The sequence below is a fragment of the Dreissena polymorpha genome, chromosome 1 (genome assembly GCF_020536995.1).
Source record: "Dreissena polymorpha isolate Duluth1 chromosome 1, UMN_Dpol_1.0, whole genome shotgun sequence".
NCBI lineage: Eukaryota > Metazoa > Mollusca > Bivalvia > Myida > Dreissenidae > Dreissena > Dreissena polymorpha.
The window spans coordinates 46,033,521-46,053,955 of NC_068355.1; the positions used below are offsets into that span (position 1 = coordinate 46,033,521).

At 34.6% G+C, this 20,435-nt stretch overlaps 1 protein-coding gene and 1 long non-coding RNA gene across 2 annotated transcripts in view; one reads left to right on the forward strand and one right to left on the reverse strand.

Moving 5' to 3' along the window:
* LOC127865107 (protein RD3-like) overlaps positions 1 to 20,435 on the reverse strand; it is a 575,560-nt gene that overhangs the window by 351,345 nt on the left and 203,780 nt on the right. The gene's annotated exons all lie outside the window — the stretch shown is intronic.
* On the forward strand, positions 11,104 to 17,417 carry LOC127865137 (uncharacterized). Its single transcript, XR_008042510.1, has 4 exons — positions 11,104 to 11,137; positions 14,238 to 14,295; positions 15,396 to 15,457; positions 17,353 to 17,417. It is a non-coding gene; the product is annotated as an uncharacterized LOC127865137 (long non-coding RNA).

Sequence of the window (20,435 nt, forward strand, 5' to 3'; positions counted from 1 at the left end):
TAGTACCAAATCCGACAAATATCATTTTTATGAATGGTGCTCACATGGAAACAATATCTGTGCCCATAAAATAATAGATGAATGCATATTGAGGTGGAATATTGCTAACACAATGACTACAGGTTCAACCAAAGCCATTTTTATGTCCCCCACTATAGTAGTGAGGGACATATTGTTTTTGCCCTGTCTGTTGGTCTGTTGGTCTGTCTGTTGGTCTGTCTGTTGGTCTGTCTGTTTGCGCCAACTTTAACATTTTGCAATAACTTTTGCTATATTGAAGATAGCAACTTCATAAATGGCATGCATGTGTATTTCATGAAGCTGCACATTTTGAAAGGTCAAGGTCAAGGTCAAATATATATGGCCAAAATCGCTCATTTTATGAATACTTTTGCAATATTGAAGATACATGTAGCAACTTGATATTTGGCATGCATGTGAATCTCATGGAGCTGCACATTTTGAGTGGTGAAAGGTCAAGGTAATCCTTCAAGGTCAGAGGTCAAATATATTTGGCCCAAATCGCTTATTTTATGCATACTTTTGCAATATTGAATATAGCAACTTGATATTTGGCATGCATGTGTATCTCATGGAGCTGCACATTTTGAGTGGTGAAAGGTCAAGGTCATCCTTCACAAGGTCAAGGTCATCCTTCAAAGTCAAACGTCATATAGGGGGACATTGTGTTTCACAAACGCATCTTGTTATTATTATATATGCCAAATTTAAAGAAATAGACTTAAAAATGTGTGTCTGCTATCACCAAATATGAGAAAATGTGCATTTTTATGTAGGGTACTCACATGAAAAAAATCTGTGCAAAAACAATAATAGATGAATGCATACTAAGCTTAAATATTGCTAACACAATGAGTACAGGTTCATCCTAAGCCAGTTTTATTATTATATATGCCAAATTTATAGAAATAGACTTGAAAATGTGTCTCGGCTAGAGCAAAATATGACCAAAATCAGCATTTTTATGTAGTGTGTTCACACGGAAAAATTGTTTGTGCCAAAATAATAATAGATGAATGCATATAAGGCTTCAATGTTGCTTAAGCTATGACCAAATGTTCAACCTAAGCCAGTTTTATTATTATATATGCCAAATTTATAGAAATAGACTTGAAAATATGTGTCGGCTAGCGCCAAATATAACGAAAATCAGCATTTTTAACCAGGTTTTCCGAAGGAAAAAACTGGTTATTAGATTGGTGAATGCGGGCGGGCTGGCTGGCTGGCTGGCGGGCGGGCGGAACAAGCTTGTCCGGGCCATAACTATGTCGTTCATTGTCATATTTTAAAATCATTTGGCACATTTGTTCACCATCATTGGATGGTGTGTCGCGCGAAATAATTACGTCGATATCTCCAAGGTCAAGGTCACACTTTGAGTTCAAAGGTCAAAATTGGCAATAAATAAGCTTGTCTGGGCCATAACTATGTCATTCATTGTGAGATTTTACAATTATTTGGCACATTTGTTCACCATCATGGGACGGTGTGTCGCACGAAAGAATCACGTCAATATCTCCAATGTCAAGGTCACCACAACTTAAAATAGATTTATTTTGAAACAAACTTACAAAGGGGGTAATTTTTTTTGTTAATTTCAAAAGTTCAGTTTGAGTTGTCTCCCTTAATCAGATTTTTTTTCACAATGAAAACCTGGTTTTGTGACAATTTTGTCCCTTGTTATGTAGTGTGTTCACACGGAAAAATTGTTTGTGCCAAAATAATAATAGATGAATGCATATAAGGCTTAAATGTTGCTTAAGCTGTGACCACAGGTTCACCCTAAGACATTTGTATTATTATATATGCCATATATAAAGAATATGACTTGAAAATGTTTGTCGCATAGTACCAAATCTGACATATATCATCATTTGTTATGTACGGTGCTCACATGGAAACAATATCTGTGCCCATAAAATAATTGATGAATGCATATTGAGGTTAAATGTTGCTAACACAATGAGTACAGGTTCTTCCAAAGCCATTTTTATTATTATATATGCCAAATTTATAGAAATATACTTGAAAATCTTTGTCGGCTAGTGCCAAATATGAGAAAAATGTGCATTTATATGTAGGGTACTCACATGAAAAAAATCTCGGTGCAAACACAATAATAGATGAATGCATATTAAGCTTAAATATTGCTAACACAATGAGTACAGGTTCATCCAAAGCCATTTTTATTATTATATATGCCATATATAAAGAATATGACTTGAAAATGTTTGTCGCATAATACCAAATACGACAAATATCATCATTTTTATGTACGGTGCTCACATGGAAACAATATCTATGCCCATAAAATAAAAGATGAATGCATATTGAGGTTAAATGTTGCTTACACAATGACTACAGGTTCAAACAAAGCCATTTTTAATAAGATATATGCAACATTTAAAGAAATAGACTTAAAAATGTGTGTTTTACTAAGTTTTACTACAGACAGTCAATGTTGTTATATATTGCCTTGAGCTAAGGGAAAACACTTTTCTACCACAAACGTGCCTTGAGCTAAGCGAAAACACTTTTCAAACAAAAAACTTAACTTGAGCTAAGCAAAAGCACTTTTAAAACACAAACATGCGAACAAATTAAGTTATCCATATATTGGATCTTTGACATTCAAGGATGACCTTGACCTTGAACTTTCATGACCTTGAAGGATGACCTTGACCTTTCACCACTCACAATGTGCAACTCCATGAGATACACTTGCCATTCAAAGTTATAAGGGTTTACTCATGGCCCCCCTTTACGTTAGTGCCGCTCTATATAATACATATGGAAAAAGATGACTTTACACCTCCATAACTTTTGAACAGATCAAGTTATCTAAAAAATTCAAACGGATTTGTAAAAAGCGTGGTGAATGCATATTAAATAACACACTCAATATATTTCAATTTCAAAATAGTTCAATATATAAGAAAACTGTATAATCTGGGATGCCACAATCTTTAAATTTCTATAACTCTTTAACGGCTCAAGATATTTCAAAACTTCAAACAGATTCAGAAGCAGTGTGTTAAATGCAATTTAAAAATATGTTTTATTTTCAATATAGGTCAATTTTTAAGAAAACTACAATCTGGGACGCCGCAATCTTTAATTTTTTTAAACTTTTTAACAGCTCAAGATATTAAAAAAATTCAAACGGATTCAGAATCAGCTTGGTGATTTCCATTGGAAAATATGCTTCACTTTCAAAATAGATCAATTTTTAAGAAAACTGTATAATCTGGGACACCATAATCTTTGAATTTCTATAACTTTTCAACAGCTCAAGATATTTCAAAAATTCAAACGGATTCAGAAGCAGCGTGTTAAATGCCATTGAAAAATATGTTTTATATTCAAAATAAGTCAATTTTAAAGAAAACTGTACAATCTGGGACGCCGCAATCTTCGAACTTCTATAACTTTTTAACGGCTGAAGATATTTAAAAAATTCAAATGGATTCAGAAGCAGCGTGTTAAATGCCATTGAAAAATATGTTTCATATTCAAAATAGGTCAATTTTTAAGAAAACTGTACAATCTGGGATGCTGCAATCTTTGAACTTTTATAACTTTTTAACGGCTGAAGATATTGCAAATATTCAAACGGATTCAGAAGCAGCGTGTTAAATGGCATTGAAAAATATGTTTTATATTCAAAATAAGTCAATTTTTAAGAAAACTGTACAATCTGGGACGCCGCAATCTTTGAACTTCTATAACTTTTCAACAGCTGAAGATATTTCAAAAATTCAAACGGATTCAGAAGCAGCGTGTTAAATGCCATTGGAAAATATGTTTCATATTCAAAATAGGTCAATTTTAAAGAAAACTGAACAATCTGGGACGCCGCAATCTTTGAACTTCTATGACTTTTTAACGGCTCAAGATATTTAAAAAATTCAAACGGATTCAGAATCAGCGTGGTGATTTGCATTGGAAAATATGTTTCACTTTCAAACATTCAAACGAATTCTGTGTAAGCCTGATGATATCATATAGATAAGCAGACTCTTACCCATCACTTTATGGTCTACCCATGGCCCCCCTTTACGTTAGTGTCGCTCTATATAATACATATGGGAAAAGATGACTTTACACCTCCATAACTTTTGAACGGATCAAGATATCTCAAAAATTCAAACGGATTCGTAAAAAGCATGGTGATTTCATATTAAATAACACACTCAATTATTACATTTAGAGAAAATTTGGTTTGCCTTAAATTCTACCAAGGTAGTAGACTTGGTAGATTTTGCAAACAAATATTATTTCTTTATATGTAACAATTAAATGGTGTTTCTTTATGGTCGATTTGACGCTGCTTCCAGATCTGAAATCCGTTTTAAAAACAATCCAGCCATTAAAAAGTTATTAAGGCATAACGCATAGCCACCCCTTTACGTTAGTGGCCCTCTAAAATATATATATGGGAAAAGATGACTTTAAACATCCATAACTTTTGAACGGATAAAGATATCTCAAAAATTCAAACGGATTTGTGCATAGCGTGGTGATTTCATATAAAATAACACACTCAATTATTACATTGAGAGAAAATTTTGGTTTGCCTAAAAATCGACTTATGATCGAGTCTATAATATACATAGGGTTAAAAAAGATTAATTTTTAGCTCTCTAACGTTTAAACAGTTCAATATATCTCAAATATTCAAACGTATTCGTGTTAAGCGTGGTGATTTCATATAGAAAAACAAACTCAAGTGTTACATTTAGAAAAAAAGTTTTGTGGGGTAAAAAATATACAAGTCCCTAACCCTAAACCATAGGGTTGTAACCCTAGGCTTTTGGACTTAGTAAATATTGCAAACAAAGCGTGGTGATTTTATATAGAATAACAAACTCAAGCGTTTCATTAAGACAAAAAGTTTTGAGGGGTAAAAAATATACAAGTCCCTAACCCTAAACCCTAGGGTTGTAACCCTAGGCTTTTAGACTTAGCAGATTTTGCAAACAAACAATATATATATACATATGGGACAAGATGACCTTTTAGCTCCCTAACTTTTTAACGGCTCAAGATATCTGAAAAAATACAACGGATTCGGGCGTAGTGTGGTGATTTCATATGGAATAGAACACTCAATTGTTACATTTAGAGAAAAAGTAATTTGGGCCCAAAAAATCTACCAAGGGGGCCTTGGTAGATTTTTTTTTCAAAAAACCCTTTTTAATGCAAATGTCAAAATTAATTGTTGATTATTTATGGTGTGTTTGTTGCTGATTCCGAATCTGAAATGCGTTTTAAAAACAAAGCTCTCGTTCAAAAGTTATTACGGTTTAACCCATAGCCACCCCTTTACGTTAGTGGCGCTCTATAATATACATTATAACTTTTTTACGGATAAAGATATCTCCAAAATTCAAACGGATTCTTGGTCAGCGTGGTAAATATACATAGACTGCCACTTAACCCTAACCCTAACCCAATTGCATAGGCTAAAATAGGCTAACCATTAGGGCTAAGATGGCAACCCCATAACTTTTTAACGGCTCAAGATATCCGAAAAATTCAAACGGATTCATGATTTTCGTGCTGTTTATATATAGAATATCTCACATTTTGGTATTCTATTCTTGTATTTCTATTTGGTGTTGTTGCCATTTAAGGTAGCCTGTTTTCAAGTGCTCCAACACCCACAAAAAAACAGTTACAGCTTAAACTTTGTGTTATTCGTATAGACAATACATAGATCTATTAAACTAGGCAATTTCATGACCTAGTTCCTGCTAGTTCAAAACCCTATGCTTTGCCCAATGAGATTGAGGTTATTGGCTCTATTATTTTAACTAATATAACTCTGTTATATTATCTCCCCTTAAATTATCTCCCCTTTTTTTGTTTTTAGGACATTAATTTCGAGTAACCTACGCCCTAAAGTGACCTATATCCCCAAAAATAAAAGTTAACCCAAAGGCCTAGGTCCAAACAGAAAAACCCCCATAAATTTTTTTTCTACTCAAAAGTCAGGGGAGATAACTATTAAACCTACTAGGTCTAGTCGCCCCATGTCTATTTCTACCAAATACGTCCCCCTAAAGCCCCTATTTAAATTTCGGCCAAGTGCCATAAACCTCAATATATAGCGCCACTTAACTCGTTCTCAGCGACACTTACCTCGGAACAGAGCCACTAACCTCTACATAGAGCGCCAATTACCCCATTTCAATGGACACTAACCGCAGTCTCAACGCCACTTACCTCAATTCCTTCCTTACCAGTGAATTGAATTAAAAATTAACTGATGTTAATTGGTTTGTGTTGACCAACCAAGAGGGCTAGAAAAACAAGTTAGGTCATTTGCATGTTGTCTTATTGGTAATATCAATTTAGCAAATATCAAAGTATCCCTATATTCCCATTTAAAGCCTCATGTATTATACTACCTAAAGGGACGCAGTTAGTACCTAAGTAACGTGGCCCTCTTATTTTTCTGCCTATAGTTTTAATCACCTGTGATCATTCTTATTTCAGGTGCTTATGTGAGGTCGGCAGTGCCTGTTGCAACACCGCCAGTGAGGTCGACAGTGCCTGTGGCAACACCGCCAGTGAGGTCGACAGTGCCTGTTGCAACACCGCCATTGAGGTCAACAGTGCCTGTGGCAACACCGCCAGTGAGGCCGACAGTGCCTGTTGCAACACCGCCAGTGAGGTCGACAGTGCCTGTGGCAACACCGCCAGTGAGGTTGACAGTGCCTGTTGCAATACCGCCAGTGAGGTCAACAGTGCCTGTTGCAACAACGCCAGTGAGGTCGACAGTGCCTGTGGCAACACCGCCAGTGAGGTCGACAGTGCCTGTTGCAACACCGCCAGTGAGGTCGACAGTGTCTGTGGCAACACCGCCAGTCTGTCCTGGACAATCGACACCATTTGTCCTTCTTTGGCCATTGACCCTTCTAGGTAATAATAAAGAGGTTAGAGCCAACAAAGCTACTTAAGGTTTAGTGTACCTTACAACAGGTAATAATGAAGAGGTTAGAGCCAACAAAGCTACTTTAGGTTTAGTGTACCTTACCACAGGTAATAATGAAGAGGTTAGAGCCAACAAAGCATCTATAGGTAATAATGAAGAGGTTAGAGCCAACATGGCTACTATAGGTAATAATGAAGAGGTTAGAGCCAACAAAGCTACTGTAGGTTAAAGCCAACAAAGCTACTATAAGTTAGAGCCAACAAAGCTACTAAAGGTATAGTGTACCAGATTAGAGCCAACAAAGCTACTGAAGGTTAGTGAACCAGGTTAGAGCCAACAAAGCTACTATAGGTTAGAGCCAACAAAGCTCCTATAGGTTTAGTGTACCAGGTTAGAGCCAACAAAGCTACTGTCGGTTAAAGCCAACAAAGCTACTATAGAATAGAGCCAACAAAGCTATTATAGGTTAAGTGTACCAGGTAAGAGCCAACAAAGCTACTGTAGGTTAGAGCAAACAAAGCTACTATAGGTTAGAGCCAACAAAGCTACTATAGGTTTAGTGTACCAGGTTAGAGCCAACAAAGCTACTATAGATTAGAGCCAACAAAGCTACTATAGGTTTAGGTTAACTGTACCTTGCCAACATTTACCTGACATACACCTTTATGTGAAACCATTTATTTTCCGTTATTTTTGTAGTTGTTCAAAAATGACTTTTTGGTCGACCTATTAATTCGTTGGAAATTGTCCTTGTTCATTTTCCGATTTTGTTTGTTCGCGATAAATCAATGTGGAGAGGGTGGGATCACTTGGGAATCACTTACAGGAGGTGGGCCCTGCGAATCTCACGACAATTATCTAGTCCATTGTGATGAGGTGATATTATCTGGCCATTCTTGATGCATGCCAATTAACAAGTACATTTTTATTATTTGAGGATTAGTGGGACTGAATATTTACAAGGGTCTTTGGACTCATGTCTTGTTTAAACATATTTCTTTATCAGGAGCTTTATTTTGCTTGTTTGTAAATAATGCATAAGTGTTTTTAATCCTTTTTTTTGTATTGTCAATGTGCAAGTATATTATTACATTTTGTCACATCTGACAGAAAGACATGGCCATAACATTGCAAGACAAACAAATTGTCTCAATTTGAGTCTGAGTTTTGCTTAAGTCAAGTAAAAAATAAATATATGGTAGGTTTATTTTAATTACCCACTGCAACATAATCTCATGAGGTCAGAATATTGTGGTGGATATGGTGTTCCATTTTGCTAAATAGTACCTGAGTTCAATCCATACTCAGGCAATATTCTCAGAATATTACCAAAGTACTTGTTCTCCCATGCAATTGAGAGTCAGCCCATTACTTTTAATGTAGTCAACCTTAAATAAAAAGGTTTAAACCAACCTAATCTCATAACAAGTAAAATTTGACATTTGTGAACAACTGAGCAGTGTAACTATGAAAAATGACTTCAGATGACATCAGCTTCCCCCAGGTCACCCAGTTCACCACAGGCCCACCGATGGCATCCTCAACACCGATGGCATCCTCAACACCGATGGCATCCTCAACACCGATGGCATCCTCAACACGGATGGCATCCTAAACACCGATGTCATCCTCAACACGGATGGCATCCTCAACACCGATGGCATCCTCAACACCGATGGCATCCTCAACACGGATGGCATCCTCAACACCGATGGCATCCTCAACACGGATGGCATCCTCAACACCGATGGCATCCTCAACACCGATGGCATCCTCAACACCGATGGCATCCTCAACACCGATGGCATCCTCTGTATGAATACAGAAAATAATTGAAACACATCATTTATTATATTTAGGGTTTTCAAGTAACTTTAGAAAATTCCTGTAGGACAAAGTATGTGAAGACTGCAACCAGATTATGTATAGAAAAAAATACTTCCACCAGATTATATACAAAATAAAATTATACTTCCACCAGATTATACACAGAATAAAATACTGCCACCAGATAATGCACAGAATAAAATACACAAAAGCTGTAAATATATGTACAGAAAAATGAATGCAAAATCTTAATGTAAAATATAGAGACAGTCAATAAAATACATTTTTATTAGCTCGGCTGTTTTCAAACAAAACCCGAGGTATTGTCAAAGCCCTCTCGTCTTCCGCATCATCGTGGTCGTCGTCGTGGTCGTCGTCGTCCGAAAACTTTAACATTGGCCATAACTTTTGCATTATTGAACATAGCAAGTTGATATTTGGCATGCATGTGTTTCTCATAGAGCTGCACATTTTAAGTGGTGAAAAGTCAAGGTCAAGGTCATCCTCCAAGGTCAAAGGTCAAACTTTTTTTTGGGGTTTTTTCGTGTGTGTCTCATCGACCTGCACATTTTGAGTGGTGAAAAGGTCAAGGTCAATGATGACCTTCAAGGTCAAAGGAAAAAAACAACAAAATCCAAGCATCCACAGCCGAGCGTTGGCATCTGCTCGAGGGTGCTCTTGTTTAATGACATTATGACACGTTAACAATAATATATGCAAAGAAAAACATACTGACAGTAAATATAATATAATAGAGTTATTTAATCTTTAGACATCCTTTTAACAAATAAATTCCATATGTACAACACACATTATTGTTTCACAGTTTTATGACATATAAAGCACAATAAATGAAATTGATACTACACTGAGTAACAGTTAATATTTAGATTTAAATCCTCTTCAGTGCTCTTCTTTGACCTCAAATGGACACTGGCTTAGGTTTATAGCTCAGTGACTTTCTTATTTCGGTCCTTGTCAGGAGAAATTTGCTGTAAATTCTTCTTTGTCAATATCAATAGCTTTCTTATCAATAAAAAAAAAGCTAAACATTTAGTTTTATTTACATTGCCATTTGATTATGTAACTTTATTTAGCAATTGATTGTGACAACTATGATGGTTTTGTTTTATACAGACACCTTTGACTGAAACTGTTTTTTATGTGACCTAGCTGCAAAGAAAATTGGTTTTGGCATTCATTTTAAATGTTAACATGACTCACCAAAAACATATAACTGTTAAACAATATCATTATATTAAACATAGCATTATAAAAACACAATATATTGAGAAACAAAAAAAGAATACGAACTGGTACAATAGTTCAAAGCTTTTCCATCAGTGCCATCAAAACTCACTGAATCACTCGTTGAGTGCCTTGTACACAATAAATGTTCATTGCCACATTCTGCATTGTTTCAGAATGTTCATTGATGTCAGTATTTCAGAATATTATTCAACTTCAATGTTAACAAGCTCAAAATATTGCATTGAAACTACATTTAAAGCCAGTAACAGGCCCGTTAATGTACTAAAACCACTCTTTGTTTTCAAATTAAAACAAAAACTGACTCAAACTCTGAAATGAACCAATCAGAGGAGACTAAACACATTGTAGCAAGTGAGTCACACAGCTGAAATATCACATAGCCTCTGCATGTCTTGCGTTTTTTCACTTTTACACATAACTTTTTTTTCTTAATTTATTCATGGTCTGAATTCAGAAACTTTTGAGGTGAATTTTTTTGTGTTAGCATTGACATTTCAATGAATATTTTCATCAAAAGAGAGAGAGCCAGGCAAACTCAACATTGAACCACTGGCAGTCGGGGGGGGGGGGGGGGGGATAAATATGTACAGCCAATTTAAATTTTAAAATAAAGCACTAGTATATAACAGGAGTAAATTTACTGCATTCATTTCATAACAATTTTTAACTTGCATACAATCTTTAAGTAAATGTTTACTGTGACACAATAATAATGGGAGCACTTAAATAATTTTATCAGCAATCAACATGTATTTCAGAAAAACTGACTCACTTTAACGCGGCAAGTGATATTTAGTATGTTTAACCTTTAACAAAAAAGTAAATAAAGAACTGTTGAGTGGAAACAATAATACATACTTTAGACATATACTAGTATTCCAATACCTCTTTAAGCCTGTCAAAATAGAAAGGCAATAATGCATCTTTGTAAGTATTCTTGTGAACATGTTGGACCATTATATATAACACTTTATTATATAGATATTTACTGTGTCAGAAAAACGATATTGTTGATTATAACTATATGTTTGTTTGTTTTTCAGAGCCTAGTTTGAAAAGGAAAAGGAGTAACCAAAGGTGGGAGCAGTTTTTAACCAGGTTTTCCGAAGGAAAAAACTGGTTATTAGATTGGCGAATGCGGGCGGGCTGGCTGGCTGGCGGGCGGGCGGAACAAGCTTGTCCGGGCCATAACTTTGTCGTTCATTGTGAGATTTTAAAATCATTTGGCACATTTGTTAACCATCATTATACGGTGTGTCGCGCGAAAAAATTACGTCAATATCTCCAAGGTCAAGGTCACACTTTGAGTTCAAAGGTAAAAAATAGCCATAAATGAGCTTGTCTGGGCTATAACTATGTCATTCATTATGAGATTTTAAAATCATTTGGCACATTTGTTCACCATCATGGGACGGTGTGTCGCACGAAAGAATCACGTCAATATCTCCAATGTCAAGGTCACCACGACTAAAAATAGATTTTTTTTTAAAACAAACTTACAAAGGGGGTTAATTTTGTTTGTTCATTTCAAAAGTTCAGTTTGAGTTGTCTCCCTTTAACATATTTTTTTCACAATGAAAACCTGGTTTTGTGACAATTTTGTCCCTTGTCTTTTTATGGATTAAGTTAAACCTTATAAACATGCTAAAGTTACTTTTTGTGTCCAGTCATCATGAAACATGCTCATTATATTTGTTCTCATAAGAGGAGAGGCATACAGATTTTCTATTGTCTGTCTGGCCTTCAGTCTGTATTTCCTTCTGCCCATCTGTAAGAATTTTGTGTTTGGCATAACTCTAAAAGTATTGATGCTTAAGGGATGAAACTTTGAGAACAAAAATCAACATTATTTGACATTGGCCACCTCTTCTTTTTTGTTTGGATTTTTAAAAAACATAACTTTGGATATGGCTCTTTCTAACAAAAAATAACAAAAAACATTTTTTCTGTCTTGTGTTAACCGTCATGCATCGTCAACTTTAACCTCTTTTGACTTCATTTAATTGAAATATCCTACATGCTGGGCAGATTTCATAAAGTCCCAGACATAATTGCCCTGGGGTCAAAATTGGCTTTACCCCAGGGGCCATGTGATGAATTCTTACTTAGAAATACAAAATAACTTTAAAAACCCTCTTCTCAAGTCCAGAGCATTGATATTTGGTATGTAACATCAGATAGTTATCCTGTACAAAATGGGCCATGCAAATTTGTTTAAATCCTCCGACTGAGGGAAATTTGGCCATGACCCTATGGTAAATGATATATAAATATATATATAGACTTCTATTATGACCCAATAGTAAATGATATATATATATATATATAAATATGTATATAGACTTCTATTATGACTAGTAAATGATATATATATATATATATAAATAAATATGTATATAGAGTTCTATTATGACCCAATAGTAAATGATATATATATAAATATGTATATAGAGTTCTATTATTACCCAATAGTAAATGATATATATATAAATATATATATAGACTTCTATTATGACCCAATAGTAAATGATATATATATATATATAAATATATATATAGACTTCTATTATGACCCAATAGTAAATGATATATATATAAATATGTATATAGACTTTTATTATGACCCAATAGTAAATGATATATATATAAATATGAATATAGACTTCTATTATGACCCAATAGTAAATGATATATATAAATATGAATATAGACTTCTATTATGACCCAATAGTAAATGATATATATATAAATATGTATATAGACTTCTATTATGACCCAATAGTAAATGATATATATATAAATATGTATATAGACTTCTATTATGACCCAATAGTAAATGATATATATATAAATATGAATATAGACTTCTATTATGACCCAATAGTAAATGATATATATATAAATATGTATATAGACTTCTATTATTACCCAATAGTAAATGATATATATATAAATTAAATATAGACTTCTATTATGACCCAATAGTAAATGATATATATATAAATATGTATATAGACTTCTATTATGACCCAATTGTAAATGATATATATATAAATATGTATATAGACTTCTATTATGACCCAATAGTAAATGATATATATATTAATATGTATATAGAGTTCTATTATGACCCAATAGTAAATGATATATATAAATATGAATATAGACTTCTATTATGACCCAATAGTAAATGATATATATATAAATATGTATATAGACTTCTATTATGACCCAATAGTAAATGATATATATATAAATATGTATATAGACTTCTATTATGACCCAATAGTAAATGATATATATATAAATATGTATATAGAGTTCTATTATGACCCAATAGTAAATGATATATATAAATATGAATATAGACTTCTATTATGACCCAATAGTAAATGATATATATATAAATATGTATATAGACTTCTATTATGACCCAATAGTAAATGATATATATATAAATATGTATATAGACTTCTATTATGACCCAATAGTAAATGATATATATATAAATATGAATATAGACTTCTATTATGACCCAATAGTAAATGATATATATATAAATATGTATATAGACTTCTATTATGACCCAATAGTAAATGATATATATATATAAATATGAATATAGACTTCTATTATGACCCAATAGTAAATGATATATATATAAATATGTATATAGACTTCTATTATGACCCAATAGTAAATGATATATATATATAAATATGAATATAGACTTCTATTATGACCCAATAGTAAATGATATATATATAAATATGTATATAGACTTCTATTATGACCCAATAGTAAATGATATATATATAAATATGTATATAGACTTCTATTATGACCCAATAGTAAATGATATATATATATATATATATATATATATATATATATATAAATATGTATATAGACTTCTATTATGATTTTGGGGTAACTTTGTGGTAACATGATTATACAGATTAATTGAGAATATTTTTCTCTAAAACAAAAAAGCCAAAGAGTTTTAAGGTTGTTTATGTAACAAGGTATACATGTAGTGGTCTTCTTCTAGGTTTATCAAATCATGCTCCTCAGGGGTCAAATTGTTATTGTGGACTTAAAAAGCACAAGAGCTTTAAAATTGTATTTAAAAACATTTACTCAAGTTAGTGAACATTGGACATTTTTTTATTTTCAGGTCGCAGAATTCATCAACACTATACAAAATGCTAAAAAAAGTACTCAATGGTGCTGAGGTAAGATTATTTTTTTGCTTCATTATGCAAAGAGACAATATATTGGGCATGTGAGGCTAAAGCAATCTTTATAGCTGCTACCCTTGTGCCTGTTTAAAATTTAATCTTTTTTGCTTTTTTAACCTTTAAAGTAATTTTGAAATGAATAATAATATAAACACATTATTTTTTTTATTTTTTTTTTCAAACCAATTACCTACTACTGGTCTTTGCCCTTGTGCCTTTACAAATCATGGGTAAAGGCTTGATTTATTGGAGCCACACTCAGGAAAAATGGGGCTTAATGCATGTGCGTAGACTGTTGTCCCAGATAAGCCTGTGCAGTCCACACAGGTTATTCAGGGTTGACGCTTTTTGCTTTTTCAGTTAGGGCGGAAAGTGTCGTCCCTGATTAGCCTGTGCAGACTGCAAACATGCATTAAGCACCATTTTCCCAGAGCCCGGCTCATTATAACAAAGGGGGTTGCCGAATTGTTCTATAATTTGCGCTAATTATGGAAGCAACTGGTACATTTTGCATTAATCTTTAAATTACCCATATATGAAAATGATCAATCAGTATTGTTTTCACCTTTTTTAGAGCCAAGGTAGTCATGTAAAAAGGTTTACAAGCATAAAAATATCTCTCCAGGAGCAGTTTATTGTACACAAATAATCATGAAAGCTTAAATAGCACAGCTATAAGGCCAACTCAACTCCCTGAGTGCTATATGTGTCGTGTTCTGAGAAAACTGGGCAAAATGCTTGTGCGTAAAGTGTCATCCTAGATTAGCCTGTGCAGTCCACACAGGCTAATCCGGGACGACACTTTCTGCCTAAACTAGATTTACGCTAAGAAGAGACATCATTTAAACCATAAATTTCATTAAAGCGGAAATTTTCATCCCAGATTAGCCTGTGCAGTCCGCCAATTTACGCACAAGCATTAACATATAAGTTTCATATACATGATACCCTTCAGGGTTCAGGTTGACAGTATTAATATTTAAGTGCTCATTGAATATCACCTTTATAAAACAAATGTGTGTTTGTACGGTTTTGTGGAATTGTCATGGTAGTCACTAAATGCCTAGATAAAAGCATTCCACTTTATTTTCCAGGACTCACGGAAGATAATACTAGAGGCCCTAAGCCTAATGAAAGAAGAGGGATGGCCAGTAAGGTCATTGTTCTATTATTGATACTTTTTTAAAAATTTGATTATCTCTCTTCTTAGATTTGGGGAAAATATATGTTATTAGACTTGCCGTATTATTTGTCATGTCAGTTCATCCTTCCATACACCTTCACACTTGGTTTCCACTCAATATCTATTAAAAAAACTCATTGCAGAACATTCATATTTCACATGGTGATTGGTAAATATGAAGATAATTGATTGATTTTTAGTTAAGAATTTCAAAGGTCAAGGTCACAAAGTTCACTTATGTAAGGATTGAAACATGAAAGCCATAGATAGTTTGAGTACCCTAAATACCCAAACCATAATAACCCTACTTTAAGTAAACTTTGAATTATGATAAAATACCATCTGAACATCGGACACTGTAATCCATACAGCACAAATATTCATCAAATAGTTTGAACTATAGTATAGCTATATTGAATATAGGTCAAGTGTGGTAAATAAATGAGGTCACCATGTCAAGTCTAAGACAGATGGTGTACCTTAAACTCAGATGATCCTTTCAGGCCATTATGGGCCTATTGTTAAGCAAGGTAGTGGACTAGAGGAACATCAATCCCAATATATTTTGGATTAGCAGTGTCAGGCCGCAGCTTTTATTATTAAACATTACATGTACAAGTGTACAGAAAAAGGGCAGTGTGAAGGGAATGGGCATGTTTTAATTGATGATATGGGTTTTCAACCAAAAGTTAGGGGGAATCCTGTATTACATGCATTCTGTCAGAGCCTTGTGTAATTTATTTTTAGTTAAAACCTATTTATCAGTGCCCCAGATAAGCTGCGTATCTGTGTCTTTCACCCTATTAAATGTTTTAAAACGCAAAGAAATACAATATCATGCGTATTGAAAACGCAACCAATTTGACTTTTACGCATATTCATCAAATTTGATGCGTACGATGCAATAGCTTCGTTCGAAAATGCTTTGCTCGTTTTCTGAATTTTCTCTTAACTTTGGAATTATTATCATAACATGGCATCGCTTTCATTCAGCAAGCGCACGGATAACGGAGCAGTCAAAATTATTAAAACGATCTGCGGACTAGATTTCACAGTTAAATAAAGCATCTGACCATATAATTGAAGAAGACATACATGCGTTTTCAATGTGACATAATTCGTCGCTCATTGTGCATTTATTTGTAAAGCGTCTGTACTTTCAGTTTCTATTAGGATGCGAAATCAAAATGTTTAAGAGAGGTTGAAAGACGTCCCTGATTGTTGCGCCAAAATATCGGTTGATTGCAAACTTTTTCGAACCAAGAAAGCAAGAGCCAATAAGTGCAGAATAATTCATGTTATCGATTTTTTTGGTAAGTTTAAAGTTTATATTAAGGACAGTTTGAAGGATTTAAGATGTTATGAAACTTCAGTTTATTAAAGTTAATTATGATAGTTTACAGTTTTATTGAATCAATACAAGTGTGCAGCTTCAACAAAAGTAAAGCAGCAATGATTTTAAGGTATGAATTTTTATAAATCATTTCACCCTATTTCAAGAATGAAATCACCCAATTTTTCAAAATCGATGGGTGAAAACCCTATTTCCCAAATAATTATCTGGGGCATTGATTTATTTAAGAATGATTTAATTGAAAGCCTTATGCTTATTGAAATGCTTTCAAGTCCATTTCCTGGATGTAACCAGTGCTTGGTGTCTTTAGGAGAGATCAAACAAACACTCCCACAGCAGGTATCCAACCCATAGCCATCTTATTGCTAGGCTAACACCATATTCACTGTGCAACAGTGACATCTTTGATTTGAAATTTAATATTAGACTTACATTCAAGAATTGGTTGGTGAATATCATGCTAGATGATGTTCAAAGAACTGTTGTAATCTTGAGACTTTGTTTTGTTGTGCAGGAGGATAGCGTTGATGAAGATGACGAGGGTATGGTCACGGCTAGAAGCCATGTTTAAATACAAGGCAAGTGTTTATTCATCATTATTATGCCCCCCTTCGAAGAAAAGGGGATATAGTGCTTTGCTCATGTCAGTCGGTCGGTCCGTCCACCAGGTGGTTGTCAGACGATAACTCAAGAACGCTTGGGCCTAGGATCATGAAACTTCACAGGTACATTGATCATGACTCGCAGATGACCCCTATTGATTTTGAGGTCATTAGGTCAAAGGTCAAGGTCACGGTAACCCAAAATAGTAAAATGGTTTCCGGATGATAATTCAAGAACGCATACGCCTAGGATCATGAAACTTCATGGGTAGATTGATCATGACTTGCAGATGACTCCTATTGATTTTGAGGTCACTAGATCAAAGGTCAAGGTCACGGTGACCCGAAATAGTAAAATGGTTTCCGGATGATAACTCAAGAACGCATACGCCTAGGATCATGAAACTTCATGGGTAGATTGACCATGACTCTCAGATGACCCCTATTGATTTTGAGGTCACTAGATCAAAGGTCAAGGTCACGGTGACCCAAAATAGTAAAATGATTTTCGGATGATAATTCAAGAACGCATATGCCTAGGATCATGAAACTTTATAGGTAGATTGATCATGACTCGCAGATGACCCCTATTGATTTTCAGGTCATTAGGTCAAAGGTCAAGGTCACGGTGACCCGAAATAGTAAAATGATTTTCGGTTGATAACTCAAGAACGCATATGCCTAGGATCATGAAACTTCATAGGTAGATTGATCATGACTTGCAGATGACCCCTATTGATTTTGAGGTCACAAGGTCAAAGGTCAAGGTCATGGTGACCCGAAATACTAAAATGATTTTCGGATGATAACTCAAGAACGCTTTTGCCTAGGATCATGACACTTCATAGGCACATTGATTGTGACTTGCAGATGACCCCTATTGATTTTCAGGTCACTAGGTCAAAGGTCAAGGTCACAGTGACAAAAGTCGTATTCACACAATGGCTGCCAGTACAAGGGACAGCCCATATGGGGGGCATGCATGTTTTACAAACAGCCCTTGTTTACATTTATTTCTCTCTTATTTTTTATTAGCTCCACTGGCCAAAGGCCAGCGGGGCTTATGTCATGGTCCTGTGTCCATCGTGTGTGCGTCCGTGCGTTAAATTTTTCTTTAAACATCTTCTTCTCCTAAACTACTGGTCCAATTGTGATGAAATTTCTCAGGAATGTTCATGTGGTGAACCTCTTTCAAATTTGTTCAAATTATGCCCCTGGGGTCAAATTTGACCCTGCCCCAGGGGGTCAAAAAATTGAAAATTTGCTTATATAAGGCCTATTTTGTGCAAACTTTAAAAATCTTCTTGTCCATAACCATTGGGCCTAGGGCTACCAAATTTAGTATGTAGTGACATCTTATAGTCCCCTACCAAGTTTGTTCAAATTATGCCCCTGGGGTCAAATTTGACCCTGCCCCGGGGGTCAAAAAATTGAAAATTTGCTTATATAAGGCCTATTTTGTGCAAACTTTAAAAATCTTCTTGTCCATAACCATTGGGCGTAGGGCTACCAAATTTAGTATGTAGTGACATCTTATAGTCCTCTACCAAGTTTGTTCAAATTATGCCCCTGGGGTCAAATTTGACCCTGCCCCAGGGGGTTAAAAAATTGAAAATTTGCTTATATAAGGCCTATTTTGTGCAAATTTTAAAAATCTTCTTGTCCATAACCATTGGGCCTAGGGCTACCAAATTTGCTATGTAGTGACATCTTATAGTCCTCTACCTAGTTTGTTCAAATTATGCCCCTGGGGTCAAATTTGACCCTGCCCCGGGGGGTTAAAAATTGAAAATTTGCTTATATAAGGCCTATTTTGTGCAAACTTTAAAAATGTTCTTGTCCATAACCATTGGGCCTAGGGCTACCAAATTTGCTATGTAGTGACATCTTATAGTCCTCTACCAAGTTTGTTCAAATAATGCCCCTGGGGTCAAATTTGACCCTGCCCCAGGGGGTTAAAAAATTGAAAATTTGCTTATATAAGGCCTATTTTGTGCAAACTTTAAAGATCTTCTTGTCCATAACCATTGGGCCTAGGGCTACCAAATTTGCTATGTAGTGACTTCTTATAGCCCTCTACCTAGTTTGTTCAAATTATGCCCCTGGGGTCAAATTTGACCCTGCAGCGGGGGGTCAAAAAATTGAACATTTGCTTATATAAGACCTATTTTGTGAAAACTTAAAAAATCTAACTGTCCATAACCATTGGGCCAAGGGCTACCAAATTTGGTATGTAGTGACATCTTATAGTCCTCTACCAAGTTTGTTCAAATTATGTCCCTGGAGTCAAATTTGACCCTGCCTCAGGGGGTCAAAAAATTGAAAATTTGCTTTTATAAGGCCTATTTTGTGAAAACTTTAAAAATCTTTACGTCCATAACCATTGGACGTAGGGCTACCAAATTTGGTATGTAGTGACATCTAATAGTCCTCTACCAAGTTTGTTCAAATTATGCCCCTGGGGTCAAATTTGAGCCTGCCCTGGGGGGTCAAAAAATCGAAAATTTGCTTATATAAGGCCTATTTTGTGCAAACTTTAAAAATCTTCTTGTCTTCGTGTGGTCTGCTTTGTCAACTTTTAGCTCCTTAGAACTCTAGAGGCCACATTTTTCATCCAATCTTAACAAACTAGGTCAGAATGCTAATGTTAATGATATAGAGACCAAGATCAAATCTGGGTCATGTTCGTCCAAAACCTAGGTCACCAGCTCAAATCTTTAAAAAAACCTTGTTGCCACATGTATGACTCCATCTTGATGAAAGATTGTTCGAAAGTTTTTTCTGGACAATATCTAGCCCTAGTTTTAGTTCACCTGAGCACAAGATGCTCATGGTGAGCTTTTGTGATAGCTTTTTGACTGTTGTTTGTTGTGAGTTGTCGGTCGTTTTCAATATATGTTTACACTGAAGAGGCCACATTTATTTCCAATCTTCATGAAACTTTTTCAGAAAATTTGTCCCAATGATGTCTTCATTAAGTTGGATGCTTGGTCCT